Genomic DNA, 21,380 nt, shown 5'->3' with positions numbered 1-21,380 from the left:
GCAAACTCACTAGAGGCAGTTGCCAAGTCCTCAAAAATACAAAGCTTTGAACACACAACTTCACTGTCAAGGACTGCAGAGATACACTACCTAAAAAAACAATTTTGTGGAAACAAGTGGGAGAGAACAGTAATTTGGGTGAGAAAAAGATGACACTGGAGGGTTTGGGATGGATACTTTAGCATAAGCAAAGGTTCCAAGGTGTGAAAATATGGTCCACTTGAGAATCTCCTATCCCCAAGCCCCTATGCCTTGAGCTTTCTTTTTACCACTGCCTCCTCTATTTCTGTTTTTCCTACTTCATACTTTCAGCTTATTCAACTGCCTTGCCTCTAGTTCACCCATCTTTCTACCCACTACAACTTTTCTGGGGAGCATTTTAGCAAAGATACTTTGTATTTTAATGCTTTCAATCTAAAGCTGTCATTTTTGATATATAGTTATTTGGGAAAAAGTGAGATAATCTCTCAATATTCTTTTTTTTTTTTAATTAAAAAAAGGGGGGTCTCCTGAAAGCCTAATTTACTTGTTAACAAATTTGATAAATAAGGGTGGCAACTCTTCAGGTTAGAGAACAAAGATTATCAGAATAAAATGCACGTAAGCCACAGGTATTTTAGTGACTAAACACTCACAAATATGCTAAAACCACAGATAAGTGTATTTATATTTAATGTTCTCTAATATCATTTACTGACCTTTATGCAGCTGTAAAACTACATCCTCAACACATAAGAGAGCTTTCTTTTCTTTCTCCTTATTTCCTCCCCATTTCCTTACCCAACTTTTTTTTTCAGAACTTCAAATTCCAGACTATGAATTTCCTTCTTATAAGTGAAAAACAAAATAGAAGCACATATATATGGAAATGAGTTCGAGGCTCACAGTGCATTCCTTCTTAGAAGTTCAACTCAATAAATCAAAAGAACCAGAAACTGTATGGTGAGTAAAATAAATGCTATCTTGATACTACAGAAAGAATGTAATCCATAACCACAGTGAAATGATGGAGTAAAAATAAAAGAAATTTGACTTATGCAAATATTCTCCTTCTCTTGGCCTTCCTAAATCCCTCCACTTTGGTCATTTGTTCAGATAGATATCCTGAAACCTAGTGAGATATCTTGAAAAACTACCAGATATACACTGAGCAGAGCAGAGCACGGTCTCCCACACAGGCAAGAAATGCACAGCAAGTTCTGACAGGTAGCGAGGGAGTGGGTGTTAGGACATGGAACCAAGGCGGAATGATTTTCCCTCCCTCGGATCCAAATACCAAAGTGTGCCAAGGCCCAGAAATTTGGATGGAGGACTCTAAGTAAACGATGAACAAGAAGCAAGCTACTATAGACAATTTAATGTGTTCTCTTATAAGCTTGGTTGATAAATTCATACTCTTTCCCCTATTTTTTAATCGCCCACTTATTTAAGAATCAAAACCCTTTACATGAGCACTCAACTTAAACTGACTAGTGGAACACAGGAGATTCTCCTTCTTTTATGATCTAATTCAAAGACTCTGTTGGTTGTCCTCATCTGCCCCTTACCAGCACAGTAATGCCAGGCAAGTTTTTAACTTGAGATACAGCCATGTTATCCAAGATGCAAAATAAAAACAGTACTATTCATCTCAACAGGGTCACTGTGGAAACTAAATGAGAAAATATATGTAAAACAGATTCTGTGGCACCCCTACATATTAGGTAGTCACCCACAAAATAGCAGCTGTCATTACTATACAAGTTTTAAAAACTGAAGTTCTGCATCCAAGATTTCCTAGGGCTTTATACATATATTGATCTTACTTTGGGTTTAAGACGGAACCCCTCCCTACCACTGCCCATGACAAATGTGTGGTTTGTTCAGTAATGCTTTTCATTAAAATTTCTTCTGGAAATATAAGTTATACAGATCATAACTACATATTCAACCCATGGGATGCATTAGCTTTGTTAATGAGCCAGTCTACTTAAAATTTAATTATCACACAAAACCCTGGGAATAGGTTTTCAAATGACTGAGCCACATGATCACACGTGCTTGTTACATACTCATTTCTTTAACTATTTTTCCTAATTAAGTACAGAATCTTTCTCCAGTTAATTTTTCTCAGTTGAACATTCTGATTATATCAGGATGCATACTTTAAGTATTCTCAACTATGTACTGATGGACACTCAGAAGCAGCTGTTACTAAATGCGAAATTATGCTCCCATGACAGCAACTCCAATCTCTTAACTTTGTCTTGTTACCCTTATTACAGGCATACAACTGTGATAAAAGAGAAATTTAAGGGAATAAATATAGAATAAAAAAATATAGTATCACCAATTCTGTTTTCATGAGACTTGAATATTTAGTTATATTTAGTTACGCTTTTACCATAGGTATAGGTATTTAATTCAAGAGTATATAAGTCTTTTGTCACCAGTTTTTAAAGAAATCGCTGCCACTATCATCCATATGCATGCCTTGCCTCTACTTTATTCATTCATTCATTCATTCACTCATTCATGATGATCCCAGACCTCAAGAAACTCGCAGTCTAGCTGGGAAGAAAGGTAAAGCAATGATCACTGGAAGCTATGACAAAGGGCACTGTGGAAGTAGGAAGAGCACTACCATGGTGTAATACCCAAATCCTAACTTTTAGCTAACAACTACAATGTGCCTCATGAGGAAGGAGAGGAAGGAAGTAATACATTCCTTCCAATATTTAACATTCTAACGTTTTCTGAGAAATTCATGCATATTCAATCCACATCAAAAATATTTAATGCTGGGGGCACCTGGGTGGCAGTCAGTTAAGCGTCTGACTCTTGGGTTTTAACTCAGGTTATGATCTCAGGGTCCTGGGATCAAGCCCCACATCGGGCTCCACACTCAGCGTGGAGTCTGCTTGAGAGTCTCTTTCTCCCTCTGCCCCTCCTGTTCATGTTGTCTCTCTCTCTAAAATAAATAAATAAACAAAATCTTTAAAACGCAATCAGAGGTACTTGAAATTACAATAAATGATTACTTTTGTCAAATGAAGATTTGATGGGGAAAAGAAGTTTCTTCCATTCAAGCTTCATTGAAAGCCCAGCCAATGTAACCCATGCAAAAAAATGTGCCAAAGAAAGTTTACATTATAGCTTTCTGATAACATGTTTGGTTTTACATACTTAATATGTGTCTGTAAAAAGCATGTATTTATGACTTATTTGTTTTATATATTTTTATAATATAAAAGCATTAATGAATAAGAAAGACAATGATCAATCACAAAACAGAAACATTATCAGACATTAGCCAAAAAATCACATATTTGAACAGACACTAAGGCAAGTCTTTAAAACTTTCAACAGGGGCACCTGGGTGCCTCAGTCAGTTAAGCGTCTGCCTTCAGCTCAGGTCATGATCTTGGGGTTCTGGAATCAAGCCCCGCATCAGGCTCCCTGCTCTGCCGGGGGCCTGCTTCTCCCTCTCCCTGCTCTCCCCCGTCAACCCTGCCACCTGCTTGTGCTCTCTCTCTCTCTGTCAAATAAATAAATAAAATTAAAAAAAAAACCTTTCAACGGTATCAACACAAACTAATCACCTTGGTTAAATGCTGCAATGAATAGGAAAGTTATCTTCTGATGGTCTAGTGAGCTAGTTATAAGGCAAGATATGCTTGTTCCCTCATTTTCACATATGTAAATTAAATATTTTTAGAAGAAATGTGATTAAATATGTATAATTTTCAGACAAAACTCCTCTAATCCTTAGCTTTCTATATATTTATTGCATTCTGAATACAACAGAATCAAAGCATTTCTGTGACTGGAAAATGATAGTAAATGAGAAAAATAATGAGAAAGAGCCATTCCTTCCAAAAATAAAGGAATACTTAAATATATCTTGGTGATATACATGCTTTATCAAACACTGTACTTTTCCTGCTTCTAATTCACCTTTCCTAATTTTTAGTTCATATATGTGACTGAGAAAAGCACTTTCTGAGTATGTGTTTTCTTCAATGGTTTAACCGAATACCTTAAATGATACAGCAGAGTCCATATAGTACATACTGTATACTTGTCTGGTATGGTTAGGTGAGTTGTGATATTTCACCAGTTCAGGCACGGCCAATCAATTAGGTGATAGCAGTATCAAGCACTGTTTACATATGAAGTCTTAAAACAAAAAAACCATATCCCTGAAAAATAATCTTGTTTTAAAACAATTTTCTAGACCCACCTAACATGCAAAGACAAGAGAAGCATTCCTCACTCAGTTCAGGACCTACACTGAAACTTATCTGAATGAACTTGACCCTGGTTGGCAGTAAGCCAACAATCTTCGTCACTGAATGACTTAACAGGAACACTGTGTTCCTGACACAGACACCAAAAAGGGTGTTGAAATCCATGCTAAAAAGAATCTCAGCTTATATTTTAAATCAATTTTTAAATATAATGATAAACGATACTTAAATATGATAAGGCATTTTCAGTGTTTGGTACATGTTTATTTCAGGTAATTTTTTATCCTTACTCCATTTGGGTCACTTTCAAAGCTTCCCTGAAACCCTCCCCTAAGCACAATGAACCTATGCTCTAGCCCTCCTCCTGTGCCTCCTCCTCTAATAATGTACCTGGAAAATTCCAAAGCATCCTGAGCTGGCGTATTAGGGAGGGACAGCAAGTAAAGCCAGAAACAATGTATTGACTCACTTCCGCAAAAAGCCCTGGAGAAAGATGTGGGCCACAGTTCAGTTCTCTCATGCAACGCAGTTAGAACAGGTAAGAGGTAGTAAAGTTATGTCATTCCCAAACAGGTTATGTTAACTCATCCACAAAGGTAAGATGCAAATGAGAAGGCAAGTAAAACACAATTTGGCAGGGAGTCTGTATACTTTCCTTCGTAAAAAACTCTAGTCTTTTCCTTTAGTTTTTGCTACCTTCCTTTTCTCCTGCTCCAAAATCCAGGTCTCCAAAAATGCCATCCAGTATAACATTAGGATAGTTTGTTCTCACCATTAGCTGAAAGCAGTCCACAGTCACCTCATATTTTGGGGGAACCCTACATAAGTCCTAGTGTGTTCAGAGTGAGTAAGACTCAAACTACAAAAATTTAGCAGTCTACATTGGCAGAAATAACAAAATGACAATGTTTTTTTTCACCCTTAAACCATTTAGTTTTTAGTCTTACTTCTTTACTAATTTTACAGGCCTCAGGCCTGTGTGCTTAAACAAATATTTGGAGGGAAAATATTTTAAAGTCATACAAATATATCCTATTTCTCGTTATTTTTATTATTCACTGATGGACCTTGCCTTCAGCAATTACTACTGTCGTAAACTAAAAGATGATTTTCTATTTCCCTCATTCCTTCTACATTTATTAGAATTCCTCTCTAAGGAAAAGTTGTTCTTTCTCTACTATTTATTCAATCATGTATCTATATCAGTATGGACTTATATATATTTATTTGGGGGGTTATAATCCAGTATTATCATTCTTTACTTCATTGCTCCAATTGTTCCAGCTTTGGCCACACAGAACACTTTCAGATTAAATATGTCATTTGGATCTTCCCCTCCCAACCTTTTCTGAACACCTCCTTATTTTCTGACAATACAGGATGTTCCAGGCATATCTTGTATTTTCTCCATCCTGGCCACAGATTCAGCCATTTTACCAAGGAGTCCTGGTTCCATTCATTAGAGTGTGGTATTAGAAACCAAGATCTAGGAACTAGGTGTGCTTATTGCTCACTGCTTCTAGGCCCCCTCAATGGACAGAGATAGGAAAGTAAACACATACATTTATTTCTACATTACCTTCTTAAATCTATCTACGTGTGTGTGTTTTAAAGCACATACGTTCACAATGATATACTGAACTCCAATATAGCACCATAGAGTTCATTTTAGTATTTCCCATTGCTTATTTGTAACTTCTTTCTCCCCTAGGTCTCAATTTCTACAATGTGAAATATATTTACTTCAACAGTAGTACACATGCAAAGTATTTTCAAAACTGCTAAGCCATACAGCTGTGAGAAACAAACTTACCAACTACAATAAAGTGTTTGTATACAGTTTTTGTCTTTAGCCTTACAGAATTTAATCCAAAATTGCTTTCCCAATTACTTAGGTCAGCTCCCCTCTCCTCAAACCTTTCAGTGAAGTTATATCATCTACCACAGCCTGTATCCATCTTGAGATCCCCCTGACAAACCCGATTTATTTAGTTGATTTATTTAAATGTGCATGAGTAAAATTCACTCTTTGGGGTGTACAGTTCTGTAGATTTTGACAAATGCATAGAGTTGTGTGTCCACTGCCACAACACATGAAGGACAGTTCCCATGCCCTAAAAACTCATGTTGCCCCAATGCAGTCAATCCCTTAGCCCAACCACTGACCTGTTTTCTATCATGACAGAATTGTTACATACTTGGTTCTGGCTTCTTTCCCTTAGCTAAATGCATTTAAGATTCATCCACATTGTTGCTCAATACTCAGAGTATTCCATTGTGTGATGCATCCATTCACCTGCTGAAGGACTTCTGGGTAGGTACCTAGAATTAAGACTACTGTGTCATATGGTAAATATATCCTTAACATGTATGTGTGTGTGTATTTATTTGAAATGTTTGACATATAACATCATTAAATTTAAGATATACAACATGTTAATTTGATACATTTATATACTGTAATATAACTGTCTTGTAGCAATACTACCTCTATTAAATCACATAATTATTTCTTTTTTGTGGTGGGAATAAGATCTAGTTCACTTATCAAGCTGATGATTATAATACAATATGGTTTTCTATATTCACTAACCTAGGACTTATTTGTTAACTAGTTACAAGTTTGTACCTTTACACAACATCTCTCCTATTCCTCCACACTCTAGATCCTCGTAACTACCATTTCACTCTGTTTTTATGAGTTTGGTTTGTTTTAGATTCCACATAAAAGTACTATCATGAAGTATTTGTATTTTTCTGTTTGACTAATCGCATTTAGCACAATGTCCTCAAGATCAATCCATGTTGTCACAATGGCAGCATGTCCTTACTTCATGTGGCTGAATAATATTCCATTGCATACATACCACATCTTCTTAATCCATTCATCTGTTCATGGGTCACTTAGGTTTTTTCCCATCTTAGCTATTGTGAATAATACTGCTGTAAACACTGGAATGCAAATCTCTGATACTGTTTTCATATCCTTGGATATATACCTAGAGGTGGAATTGCTGGCTCACAGGGTAGATTATTTTTGAGTTTTTGAGAAACCTCCACAACTGCTTTCCACAGTGGATGAAATAATTTACATTCCCATCAACAGCGTACAAAGGTTCTCTTTTGTCCACATCCTTACTGACACTTGTTATCCCTCATCTTTTTGATAATAGCCATACTAACAGGTGTGACGCAATATCTCATTGTGCTATTTGATTTGCATTTTCCTGCTGATTAGTATTCTTAGGCATCTTTTCATACATTTGTTGGCCATTTGAATGACTTCTTTGTTTGGAAAAATGTTTAGTTCCTCTGCCCATTTTCTAAATCTTATCAGTTTTTGTTGTTATTATTGAGTTATATGAGTTCTTGTTATGTTTTGGATATTGACCCTTATCTGATATCTGATTTGCTCACATTCTATAGGTTCTCTTTTCATTTTGTTTATTATTTCCTTTACTGTGCTAAAGCTTTTAAATATGATGTGGTTCCACTTACTGATTTTTGTTCTTGTTACTTGTGATATAACTTTTTGCTCTTGTTATTTGTGATATAGCTTTTGGTGATACATCCAAAAAGTCAATGTTAGCCAATGCTGAGGAGCTTCCTCCCTGTATTTTCTTCAAGAAGTTTTATGGTATCAGGTCTTATATGTGAGTTTTTGATCCATTTCAGGCTAATTTTTGTGAGAAGATATTCAATTTCATTTTTCTGCATGTGGTTATCCAGTTTTCCCAAATTTGTAAAAGAAATTATCTTTTCTCCATTAGGTGTTCTTGGCTCCCTTATGGAATACTAGTTGATTATATATGCCAGAGTTTAACTATGGTCTCTCCATTCTGTTCCATTGGTATGTGTCTATTTTTGTGCTAATACTATAGTGTTTCAATTACTATAGGTTTGTAGTATAGTTAGGAATCAGGAAGTATGATACTTTTGGTTTGTTTTTTCTCAGGATTGCTTTGACTATTCAGGGTTTTTTGTTCCATACAAATTTTACTTTTTTTTTTTCCTGTGAAGAATCCCATTCAAATTTTGATAGAAATTTTGTTGCATCTATAGATGGTCTTGGGTAGTATGGACATTTTCACAATATTAATTCTTCCAATCTATAAACATGAGACATCTTTCCATTTTTGTTTTTTTTTTTAATTTCTTTCAAGTTTTCATTGTACATATCTTTCATTTCCTTGGTACAATTATTTACAGATATTTTATGGGTTTTGGTGCTATTATGAATGGGACAGTTTTCTTTATTCCTTTTGCAGATGTTTCATTATTAGTGTATAGAAATGAAAAAGATTTCTGTATATTGATTTTATATTCTGCAAGATCACTAAATTCATTGATTTGTTTCAACATGTTTTTGGTTGAGTCTTTGGGATTTTTCTATATACAAAACTTATATCAACTGCAAATAATGACAAATTTACTTCTTCCTTTACAAATCTGGATACGTTTTATTTCTTTGCATTGCCTAAGCTCTAGCTAGGGCTTCCAGTACTGCATTGAATAACAGTGGTTAAGAGCTGTCTTCTTCCCGGGCACCTGGGTGGCTCAGTCAGTTGGGCATCCAACTCTTGGTTTCAGCTTAGGTCATGATCTCAGGGTCATGAGATCAAGCCCCATGTCAGGCTCTGCACTCAGTGGGGAGTCTGCTTGAGATCCTCTCCCTCTCCCTTTCCCCTCCCCGTTTTCTCTCTAACATAAATAAATAAAATCTTTAAAAAAAAAAAAAAAAAGAGTTCTCTTCTTCCTAATGTTAGAGCTTTTCACTGTTCAGTGTGATGTTAGCTGTGATCTTATGGCCTTTATTATGTTGAGGTATATTCCCTTTATACATACTTTGTTGAGTTTTTATCATAAATGGATGTTGTATTTTGTGAAATGCTTTTTCTGCATCCACTGATTTCATATGATTTCTATCTCATTTCATTAATGATAAATTTGAATACGTTGATCCATCCTTCCATCCTAAGGATAAATCTTTTCAGTATGTTTTTGAATTTGGCTCACTTTATTTTGTTGAGCATTTTTGCATCTATGTTCATCAGGGACATTGGTCTATAATTTTTTTTTTTATATTGTCCATATCAGGATAATGCTGGCCTCTGAGAATAAGTTTGGAAGTATCCCCTCCTCTTCAATTTTTTGGAAGAATTTTAAGAGGTTTGCCATTAATTCTTTTAAATGTTTGACAGAATTTGCCAGTGAAGCTATCTGCCCCTGAGGTTTTCTGTGTTGTGAGGTTTTTGATAATGGATGTAATTTCTTTATTTGTTATTGGTCTGTTCAGATCTTCTATTTCTTCCTGATTCAGTCTTGGTAAGTTTGTTGGAATTTATCAATTTATGTTATCTAATTTCTGTCATACAATCATTTATAGTAGTCTCTTAGGATCTTATGTTGCTCTCATTGCAACACTTGGGAGTACATATAAGGAGTTAGCCACATAGTTGGGAGAAGTGTGGGTTTAGCACTCGGGGCCCTGGGGGTACCTGTTTGACTGGTAGAGAGACCCTCAAGTGGAATACTTCATAGAAGTTTGTTTCCTCTTATTCTTGTAACTCATTAGGCTGGCTGCTATGTGTTTCTGTAGTATCAATTGTAATGTTCCCCTTTTCACTTCTAATTTTATTTACAGGCATACCTTATTTTATTGCACTCCACTTTATTGCTCTTCATAAATACTGCATTGTTTTTACAAATTGGAGGTCTCTGGCAACCCTGTGTCAAGACTGGCACCATTTTTTTCCAACAGCATTTGTTCACATTATGTCTTTGTGTCACATTTTAGTAATTCTCAAAAACTCAAACTTTCATTATTATATTTGTTATGGTGATCTGTGATCACTGATTATGACCCACTGAAAGCTCAGATAATAGCGAGCATTTTTTTAACAATAAAGCATTTTTAAATTAAGGTATGTACAATTACTTTAGACATAATGTTATTGCACACTTAATACACTACAGTATACTATAAACATTACGTTTATACACCTTGGGAAAACAAAAAATTCATTTGACTCACTTTATGGCAATATTTGTTTTACTGCAGTGGTCTGGAATCAAAGTTGCAAAACCTCTGTATTTTAGTCATCTCCTTTTCTTAGTTACTCTAGCTTAACCTTTGTCAAATTTGTATCTTTTCAACAGAACCAGCTCTTAGTTTCATTTGATCCTTTCTATTATTTTTCTGGCCTCTATTTCATTTATTTCTGCTATGCTGTTTATTATTTCCTTCCTTCTGCTAACTTTGGCTTAATTTGTTCATCTTTTTCTAGTTCTTTAAGGTATAAAGCTAGGTTGTTTGAGATCCTTCTGATTTTTAATAGATGCATGCTGCTATAAACTTTCCTCTCAGAACTGCTTCTGTGGCATCCTACAGGTATTGGTGGTTGTTTTTCCATTTTCATTTATTTTGAGATAATTTTTTTGATTTCTTTGACTCACTGGTTGTTCAGAAGTGTGTTTAGTTTCCACACATTTGTAGATTTTAAAAGTTTTCTCTTGTTGCCAATTTCTAGTTTCTTTACATTGCTGTCAGAAAATAGTTTGTATGATTTCAGTCTTCTTAAATTTGCTAAGACTTGTTTTATGTCCTATCATTATGACCTTAGAGAATGTTCCATGTGCACTTGTGAGGAATGAGCATTTTATTGCTGTTGGATGAAATGTTCTATATATATCTGTTAAGTCCATTTGGTCTAAAGTATGTTTCAATTCCTATGTTTTCTTGTTGATTTTCTGTATGGATGGTGTATTCATTGTTAAAAGTGGGGTATTGAAGCCCCATACTATTATTGTATTGCTATGTATTTCTACCTTCCAATCTGTTAGTATTTGCTTAATAATATTTAGATGCTCTGATATTGGGAGGGTATATAATTGTTATACCTATGTACTGAATCCTTTATCATGATAAAATGTCCTTTTTCTCATTTTCATTTTTGGCTAAGTATATTTTGTCTGATAGAAATCTGCCTACTCCACTTTCTTTTCATTTCCACTTGCATGGAATATCTTCTTCAATCCCTTCACTTTGAGGTAATGTGTGTCTTCAGAGCTGAAAAGAGTCTCTTACAGGCAGCAAATAGCTGGGACTTGGTTTTTGTTGTTGTTTTTTTTTTTTAATTTTATTTATTTATTTGACATAGTAAGAGAGAGAGCACACACACAAGCAGGGGGAGTGGCAGACAGAGGCAGAGGGAGAAGCAGGCTCCCCACTGAGCAGGGGAGTCCGATGTGGGACTCAATCACAGGACCCTGGGATCATGACCTGAGCCGAAAGCAGTAGCTTAACTGACTGGGCCACCCAGGCACCCTTTTTTGTTTTTTTTAACCCATCCAGCCACTCTGTTCCATTTGGTGAATTCAGTCCATTTACTTGTCGAATGATTACCTATATGCAAAGACTTACTACTGCCATCTCAGTGTTTCTTTTCTGGTTGCCTTAAATCTCCATTTGTTCTTTTTCCTCTGCTTCTGCATAACTTCACAAATTGGCAGTATTCCATGGTGGTATGTTCTGCCCCCCACCTTTTTTTTACATTTTGTGAATCCACTTTAGATTTTTGCTTTGTGGTTACCATGAGGTTTACATAGAACATCTCAAAAATAACAGTCCAATTTATGCTGAAAGCAACTTATCTTCACTTGGTCATAAAATCTTCACCCTTTTACGCCTCCCCTTTCGTATTTTTGATGTCACAATTTACCTCTTTTTCTACTGTGCATTTGTTAACAAGTTACAGTTATAATTATTTTTAAGACTCTTTGCCTTTAATCTTATACTATAGTTGTTAATACATTAATTTATTACAGTATTGGAATTTTCTAATCTGACTATATTTTTCACCTTTACCGGTATGTTGTATACCTTCCCACGTCACTGAACTGCCTGAGTTTTCTTGTAGCTTGTTGAATTTCTTCAATACAGCTATTTTTAATCCTAAGCTAGATCACAGTATTTTGTGTGTTTGGCCTCAGTTGTCGAAAAATGATTTATAACTTCTGGTGATGGCATATTTCCTTTTTTTTAGTTCTTTATATTTTTGTGTTGCTGCTTTCACACTCAAATTATTTTTCTTGGTTATCTTTAGACTGTGGTACTGCTCCTTGGTGTTGCTTCCCTGGGGTTTCCTGGGTTTATCATGGATAGACCTGCTCCACTCTTCTTGCTCCCTCTTGTGGCAGAATTCTTAACCATTGTGTTTCCTCTTATTCTTATAACTCATCAGGCTGGCTGCAGGAAATCTCTTAGTTTTTAGAAGGTGGTGCTATAGCTCTAGTCTGTGGTTTTCCGCCCCGCCCACTGACCCTGGATGATTTTTCTGATACCTGCTCTCATTGCAACACTTGGGAGTACATATAAGGAATTAGCCACATAGTTGGGGGAGGTATGGGTTTTGCACTCGGGGCCCTGAGGGTGCCTGGTGGGGAGACCCTCAAGTGGAATACTTCATAAAAGCTTGTAGGCAAAATTCCCACTGAAGAACTAAAGCAGAAAATAAGAACCACATTCCTTTAATGCTCTTTGATACTGTTATCTGCTTCCTTCCCTTTCTCCTCTCTTCCCCCATGTCATGGAGGTCCTGCCTCAAACTCAGGGTGCCTGTAGAGAGAAATGGACTTATCTGGTTCCACACACACAACTATGATAGCTGGGTATTCACTTACCATTTTGTATAGCTGGGTATTCACTTACCATTTTGTACCTCCTCTACAGAAGTCTCCACTGACAGCTTACCTTAACAACTTGAGGAAAGAGAAAGCTCTGGAAGAGTACATCCCTCTCTACATGCAAATCTGTCCCTATACCGCTCTCAAGCTGTGCTGGAATGTCCTCTTAAGCAAAAAAACTTCTACAAATTCTTTCCTGCCTATGGGTATCTGCTCAGGTAAATGATATCCAGGGTTTTTTCCCTGACCAGGGAAGTCAGAGTGGAGCAAGTTCACTGACTCCCTGAATCCATAGCCCTTACCATCTTGTTTATTTTCAGATGCATAGGTAGGCTAGAAACCTCCCAGGTCCCTAGGCATGAGTGCTAAAGGTACTTTTGTTTGTGAATGGATGTCTAATTATTTGTTAAAGACAAGAGAAAGGAGGAAGAACTCATATGGCCATGGTGCTGACATCACTCATCAGTATATCCTTAACTTTATAAGAAACTGCCACAGTTTTCCAAAGTAGATGTATGATTTTGTATTCCCCCCCAAAAAAACATGTGAGCACTCCAGTTACTCCTCGTTCTCATTAGCATTAGTTATTGTCAAGTTGTTTGGTTTTTGGTGGTTTTTCAGTCATTCTAACAGGTGTTGTAACAAGTGTGTTTTACACATGGGAAACCACACATATGAATCTTAATTTCTATCTTCTAGAGAATCAGAAGTTTAGATATTAGTTTATTTGTTCCTGTAAGGCAACAACTGGTTAGAACTACTGCTACTTTTACACAAACATTTTCTCCATTATATCACAGCCCCTACCGCTCCCAATTATCTATGTCAGTCTGCTTCACATATTCACAGTATCTGCCTGATCTGCATAGTCATCTGAGTTTGAGACCCACATATAATTCTTGGTGGGAGCCTAGTGTGCCATACCCAGCCAAACCCCAAAAACTTAAATCCATATCTTCAGGTCCTTTTACAATCTTGCCCCAAACAACCTTTATAATTTTATCTTGAAACATCTTCTCCACCCTAAATTCTTATATCCAGTTTGCAAAGATACTTAAGTATGCCTCTAACTCATTACCACATTTCCTACTTTATGAAATCTTATAGTCTTCAAAACCCAACTCTGTCTCCTCTCTGAACTCATCTAGTTTCTTCACATTGCTTTTTAATACCTGTGACCTTAAAATAAGAACAAATTTATAGAAAAGTTGTTTCTCAAATATTACACTACTGGTTTCAAATTTAAATGTTCACTTAAACCAGCAATCCTCAACCATTATATGATGTAGGATGTGGTCAACAGCAGTGAAGAAATGTAAGATATGGCCATTAATAATACAGTTCAAGGTTTACATTTGCCCCCTTATTTCAGAAATTAGAGTAGAATCACATCACACATTCTCCCTTACATTCCAATAGGCTTTCTTTCTTTCATTTTTTTAAAAGATTTTTTTTGACAGAGAAAGAGAGAGAGCATAAGCAGGGGGAGTGGTAGTCAGAGGGAGAGGGAGAAGCAGGCTCCCCGCTGAGCAAGGAGACTGATGCAGGGCTCAATCCCAGAACCCTGGGATCATGACCCAAGCTGAAGGAAGACACTTAATTGACTGAGCAAGCCAGACACCCCTCCAATAGGCTTTCTTGTGTAACAGAATCAGGCATGAAATAATAGCTAGTACCAGGAATGTACATAGCTTTGAAAGTATGATACATAAATTATATTAAATGTTATCCTTCATATGTATCAAATTTAAAAAGCAGTTTAGAACCACCAGTCTTAGCCATCATACTGTGAAACATTCCCACAAGTAATCTATTTCCACTCAGAGATTCTTCTTGGGAATCTGTAAATTCTCTTTGTTATAATTTACTTAATCTCTCTTCTACACATTTCATTCTTTAAGATGGGAATGATAATAATAGCAAAGTTCCTGGATTGTTAAGAAAAAACAAACCATACATGAAATGACCTAGTAGAGTGTCTGCTACAGACAGGTTAAGTATATAATAAATGTACTAGAAGCGTTTTCTTTTTCCCTCCGCTTCATCAATTCATTGATTCAGTCAACATTTGGTGAGAATCTACCGCATGCCACCCTCTGTGCTAGTACTGAATGACAAATAAATCAAAGGTCAGAATAATGTACAGTCAAAGATCAGATTAATGAAGAGAGGGGATTTATAGTCTCTTCCTGAATACAAGAAAAATCTAACTCTGAGATACCTGGAGCCAAAAATAGTGGAGAAAATACCACTTTTATTTTCCTATTTACTTCTTAGTTTTAAAACCCTAACCAAATTTTTATATTGGAAAAAAATTTTTTTAGGGAAACCTACACAGTAAAAGTACTATATCCTCAAATTTATATGAAGTAATTTTAAAAAGTGAAGAAAACAAAGATCAAACCTAACAAAAAACAAAACAAGGCTACAATCTTTAAAACATTTCCTAGGAGAAGTATTAACACGGAAAACATAGCATCTACTTAACTAGACATAATATCAAAATACTGGCATAATAATGTTAGGATAGCTAGATAATGATCCTGGAGTGCCTATGTCTTAACAATTTCCAATCCGATGGAACCCTAGATGAAACTGATAAATATATTCTTTACAACTTACCTATACATTCTGAAAAGTCTGTTCATAAGTATGACCACTGGTTTTATGAACATGCAGGGATCAAACCCACAAGTATTATGTTAGTACAGTATTGCTTAATGATAGAAAGGAAAGGCAGGCAAGAGAGACATCTGCTCTAAAGATAAGTAAATACTGCAAAACCAGTAGGCATAAGAAAGGCAATAATAAGAAGGGGAGTTTACAATGTATACCCCCCAAAAACTCTAAAAAATATAAAATCAGGACTTATTTCAAAGGACAATAGAGGATAAATTAGAAACATGAGTAACTGTGCTCCCATTATGACTAGATAACAAATGGCAAGAACTCTAAAGAGGAAAGCAGTGAGGCCAAAGAAAAAGCCATGAGTTGGCAGTCATTCTATCTGTTTCTATCCCTGGACCTCCTCTTTGTCCAGATAATTTCTCCATTTATCAATCATGGGTCATTGAGAGTTTACTTCCCTAATATTCAAATGATTCTATATGAAAATAATCATACAGATAAGTTCAGGTAAGATGGCAAACAGGGAGGCTGAGCTTACCCCATCCCATGAATACACTGCGATAACAGCTACATATATGCAACTAACTCTGAAAACGATCTAAAAAATGGCAGAACAGACCTCCTACAGTGGATCATACAGAAGAAGCCATAATGAAAAGGGTAGAAGGGGCAGAGACAAGGTTGGGAACCAAACCCTCTGGAGAGACTAATCACAAATGGGAGGGCCATGACAAGCACAAAGAAGCAAGATGATCAGACCCCACACCAGGTACTCCAGGCACTAGGGACCTGCACTAGGAAGACAAATCCTCATAATATCTGGCTTTGAAAACTACTGGGGCTTAACTTTGGGAGCTTTTAAAATCAATGGGGCTTAACTCCAAGTACTTTAAAAATCATTAGGCTTAACTACAGGAAAGCCAAAAGTTGATAGGAAACTTAGCCCCCAAGCTTAATAAGCTAGCATAATTAATAACTTGGCCCAAGACACAGCACAGAAGCAGCAGTTTGAAAACTACCAGGGGTATATGTGAAAGAGACTTGTTATTAATCTCAGAACATGAGCTGGAGAGGCAGGGGTCTTCAGTGATAGAAAGGCAAGGCAGGTAAGAGAGTGATGGTAGGTGCCATTTCTCTTACCCTCACCCAGTCTACATGGCTGGACACTTGCAGAAGCCAACATGCACACTCTCCGTCTACCTTGCAGACTCACCCCATCCAACATGCTGAATACAGCAGGCTTTCTCCAAAGTGGCTTCTACCCACCATACACCCTGTAAGCACCTAGGGCCAGTACAACTCCAAAGTGACTCTTACCCTGGGGAGAAGGGAAGATAACCCCACACACATACTAACATGCCTTCAATTCCACCAGCCAAGCATCTCAGCTAGCTGCACAGAGTCAGCCCTGCTGTTTGGTACACCCATAACTGTGGCAGAGAGGCTGAATGCAGACACCTAATCTGACTGATGGCCCTACCCAGCAACAAGGCAGTAGTAGCCTCAGCAGATAGGCTTCTCAATAGCACAGGAATCAAACCCTGCCCAGTATGCCTACAGCAGCAAAGTGGGTCATTGCAGCTGCCTAGCTGAAGGCAAGTGCAACTCATCAGAACAGTAGGGTATAAAAAGCCCAGGCAGGAAACACTTCTTAAGTGCATGGTTCTGATGACCAGAAGGGACTGCACTACAGAGTACCAGAGGACTTCTACACATGGCTACTACTTTCCAGACCAGGATATGTAGCTGACCTCACTAACACACTGAAATCAACACAGAGAGTTAGACAAAATGAAAACACAGAGGACTATGTCCCAAATGAAAGAATAAGACAAAATCACAACAAAAGAGGTAAATGAAATGGAGATAAGCAATATGCCTGATTAATAATTTAAAGTAATGGTCATAAAGATACTCATGGGAATTGAGAAAAAGAGTAGATGAAGTCAGTGAGAATGTCAACAAAGAGATCAAAAATATAAAAAAGAACCAGTCAGAGATGAAGAATTTAAAAACTATAAAAAATACACTAGAGGGAATCAATAGCAGATTAGAAGAGGTAGAAGACCAGATCAGCAATCTGGAAAAAAAGGATAATGGAAAGCAACCAAGCTGAGGAGCAAAAATAAAAAAATAACAGAAGCAAAAAAAGGTTAAGGGAACTCAGAGACATCATCAAACATCCCATTTGCACTACAGGGATCCAAGGAGAAGACAGAAAAGAAGGCAGAATGCTTCTTTGAAGAAATAATAGCTGAAAACTGTCCTGACCGGAGCGGGGGCGGGGGGGGGGGGGATATCCAGAGTGAAGAAGCATAGAAAGCCACTAACAAGGGAGCCACTAACCCAAGGAGGTCCACACCAAGACACATACTAATTAAAATGACAAAAAGTAATGATAAAGAAAGAATTTTAAAAGCAGGAAGAAGAAAGAAAACAGTTACATACAAGGGAAACCCCATAAGGCTATGAACTGATTTTCAACAGAAACTTTGCAGGCCACAAAAGAGTGACATGATATATTCAAAGTGTTGAAAGGAAAAACCCTGCATCCAAGAATACTCTTCTTAACAACAACTTTAACATTTAGAATAAGAGAGATAGAACCTCCTAAACAAACAAGTTACAGGAGCACATCACAACTAAACCAGTCTTACAGGAAATGCTAAAGGAAATTCTAAGTGGAATGAAAAGGCCCTCATTAGGGATGCCTGGGTGGATCAGTCGGTTAAGTGTCTGCCCTCAACTCAGGTCATGATCCCAGGGTCCTGAGATCGAGTCCCGCATTGGGCTCCTTGCTCATCGGGAGACTGCATCTCCCTCTATCTGCCGCTTCCCCTGCTTGTGCTCTCTCTCTCTCCAACAAATAAATAAATAAAATCTTTAAAAAAAAAAAAAGGCCCTCATTAGAAGAAAGTTATAAAAGGCAGATATTTCACAGGTAAAAGCAAACATATAGTAAAGGTAGTAGATTAGTCACTTATAAAGCCAGTAAGGAGGGTAAAACAGAAAAGTAGTCAAATCAATTATATCTATAAAAGTTAAATATGTAGAACAAAAAGATGTAAAATATAATAATATATACATAAAACGTTAAGGGGGAAGTAAAACTAGTGCTTTCAGAATGTGTTCAAACTTAAGTGGTCAACAACTTAATAGACATATGTTATATATGAATCCAATGGTAAGCATAAATAAAAACCTATAAAAAATATAACCTATAATAGATAAGCAAAAAAGAGAAAGGAAGCCAAGCATAACACTAAAGGAAGCCATCAAACCACAAAAAAAAAAGGAAAGCAAAAGAAAGGAACAAAGAACTACAAAAGCAACTCAAAACAATCAGTACGTACCTATCAATAATTACTTTGAATATAAATGGACTAGATGTTCCAATCAAAAGACACAGGGTGACTGAATGGAAAAAACAAGATCCATGTATGTACTGCCTCCAAGAGACTCACCTCACACCTAAAGACACATACAGACTAAAAGCAAAGGAATGGAAAAACATACACCGTGCAAATGGAAACAGAAAAAATAAATAAATTAAAAGCTGGACAGCGATACTTATATCAGACAAAACAGACTTTAAGACAAAGACCATAACAAGAGACGAAGAAGGACACAACATAATGACAAAGGGATCAATTCAACAGGAGGCTATAACATTTATAAATACCTACGCACCCAATGTAGGAACATCTAAATACATAAAGCAAAAATTAACAAAGTAAGACATTTATAGTAATATAATAATAGTAGAGAATTTTAACAGATCAGCCAGACAGAAAATTTATCGATTTGGCTCTGAATGACACAGTAGACCAGGTCTAGCAGACCTAATAGTTATGCACAGAACATTCCACCCAGCAGAAAACACATTCTTTTCAAGTATACATGGAACATTCTCTAGAATAGATCACATGTTAGGCCACAAAACAAGTCAATAAATTCAAGAAGATTGAAATTACATCAAATATCTTTTCTGATTGCAATGGTATAAAACTAGAAATCAATTACAAGAAAAATCTAGAAACAACACACATATATATAGAGGTTAAACAATTTGCTATTAAACAACTAACAGATCAGCCAAGAAATTAGAAGAAATTTTAAAAAAATGAGTAAATAGAGACAAATGAAAATGAAAATGCAATGGTCCAAATCTTTGGAACATAAAAGCATTTCTAAGAAGGAAGTTTATAGTGATATAAGTCTACCTCAAGAAATAAGAAAAATCACAATAACCTAACCTTCCACCTAAAGGAGACAGAAAAAGAAAAAACAAGATCAAAAATCTAGAAGAAAAGAAATAATAAAAATTAGAACAGAAATAAATGAAATAGAGACTAAAAAGAACAATAGAAAAGCAATAAAATCAAGAGCTGCTTCTATGGAAAGAAAAACAAAATAAATAAACCTTTAGTCAGATTCATCAAATAAATAAAATCAGAAATAAACAAGGCGATATAACAACCAATACCACAGAAATACAAAGGATTATAAGAGAATGTTATGAAAATTTATATGCCAAAAAATGGGCCAAACTAGGAAAAAGATGGATAAATTCATAAAAGCATACACTCTTCCCAAACTGAATCAGGAATCGAAAATTTAAATGAACTAATTATAGTAATAAAATTGAGTTAGTAATAAAAAAAAAAAAACTGCCAAGAAACAAAGTCCAGGAGCAGATGGCTTCACAGGTGAATTCTACCAAACAAAAAGAGGGGGAAAAAATTTCTAGACTCATTCTAAAGGGCAGCATTACCAAGATACCAAAACTAAACAAAGACACTACAAAACTAGAAAACCACAAGCTGTTATCTCTGATAAACACAGATGCAAAAATCTTCAACAAAATATAAGCAAACCAAATTCAACAATACATTAAAAAAAACCATTCACGATGATCAAATGAGATTTATTCCAGGGATGTAAAGGGGGTTCAATACTGGCAAGTCAATGTAATACATCATATTAATAAGAGAAGGGACAAAAAACATATGATCATCAATATAGATGCAGATAAAGCATTTGACAAAATACAATGTCTATTCATGATAAAAACTCTCAAAAAAGTGGGTTAAGAGGGACCATACTACAACACCATAAAGGCTGTATATGATAACAGCTAACACCATACTCATGGTAAAAAACTAAAAAGCTTTTCCCCTAAGATCAGGAACAACATAAGGATGCTGACTCACCACTTTTATTCAACACAGTACTGTAAGTAGCTGTGGCAATCAGAAGAGAAAAAAATGCAACCAAATTGATTAAAAAAAAAAAAGTATACCTGTTGCTACTTGCAAAAGACATAATACTACATATAGAAAATCTTAGACTCTACTAAAAACTAAGAACTGATAAATGAATTCAGTAATGTTGCAGAATAAAAAATTGACATACAGAAATCTGTTATAGTTCTATACGCTAATAGCAAAGTTGCAAAAAGAGAAATTAAGAAAAAAAACCCATTTACAATTGCACCAAAAGAATAAAATGCCTAGGAACAAATTTAACCAAGGAGGTGGAAGACCTATCTTAAAACTATATGACACTGATGAAAGAAATTGAAGATTACACAAATAAATGCAGAGGTATACCATGTTACGGAACTGCAAGAAATATTGTTAAAATGTCCATACTATGCAAAGCAATCAAAGGATTCAATGCAATCCCTATCAAATTAGCAATAGTATTTTTCACAAACTATGACAAGTAATTCTAAAATTTGTATGGAAACACAAAAGAACAACAGCCAAATAGCCAAAGCAATCATGAGAAAGAAGAGCAAAGCTAGAGGTATCATAATCCCAGATTCCAAGATAT

At 35.9% G+C, this 21,380-nt stretch overlaps 1 protein-coding gene across 8 annotated transcripts in view; it reads right to left on the bottom strand.

Moving 5' to 3' along the window:
• SPIDR (scaffold protein involved in DNA repair) overlaps positions 1-21,380 on the bottom strand; it is a 563,099-nt gene that overhangs the window by 397,091 nt on the left and 144,628 nt on the right. The window lies entirely within an intron of this gene.

The sequence above is a fragment of the Zalophus californianus genome, chromosome 4 (genome assembly GCF_009762305.2).
Source record: "Zalophus californianus isolate mZalCal1 chromosome 4, mZalCal1.pri.v2, whole genome shotgun sequence".
Classification (NCBI taxonomy): Eukaryota; Metazoa; Chordata; class Mammalia; order Carnivora; family Otariidae; genus Zalophus; species Zalophus californianus.
The sequence above is the reverse complement of the archived record's forward strand: the minus strand, read 5'-3'. Positions and strand labels throughout refer to the sequence as shown.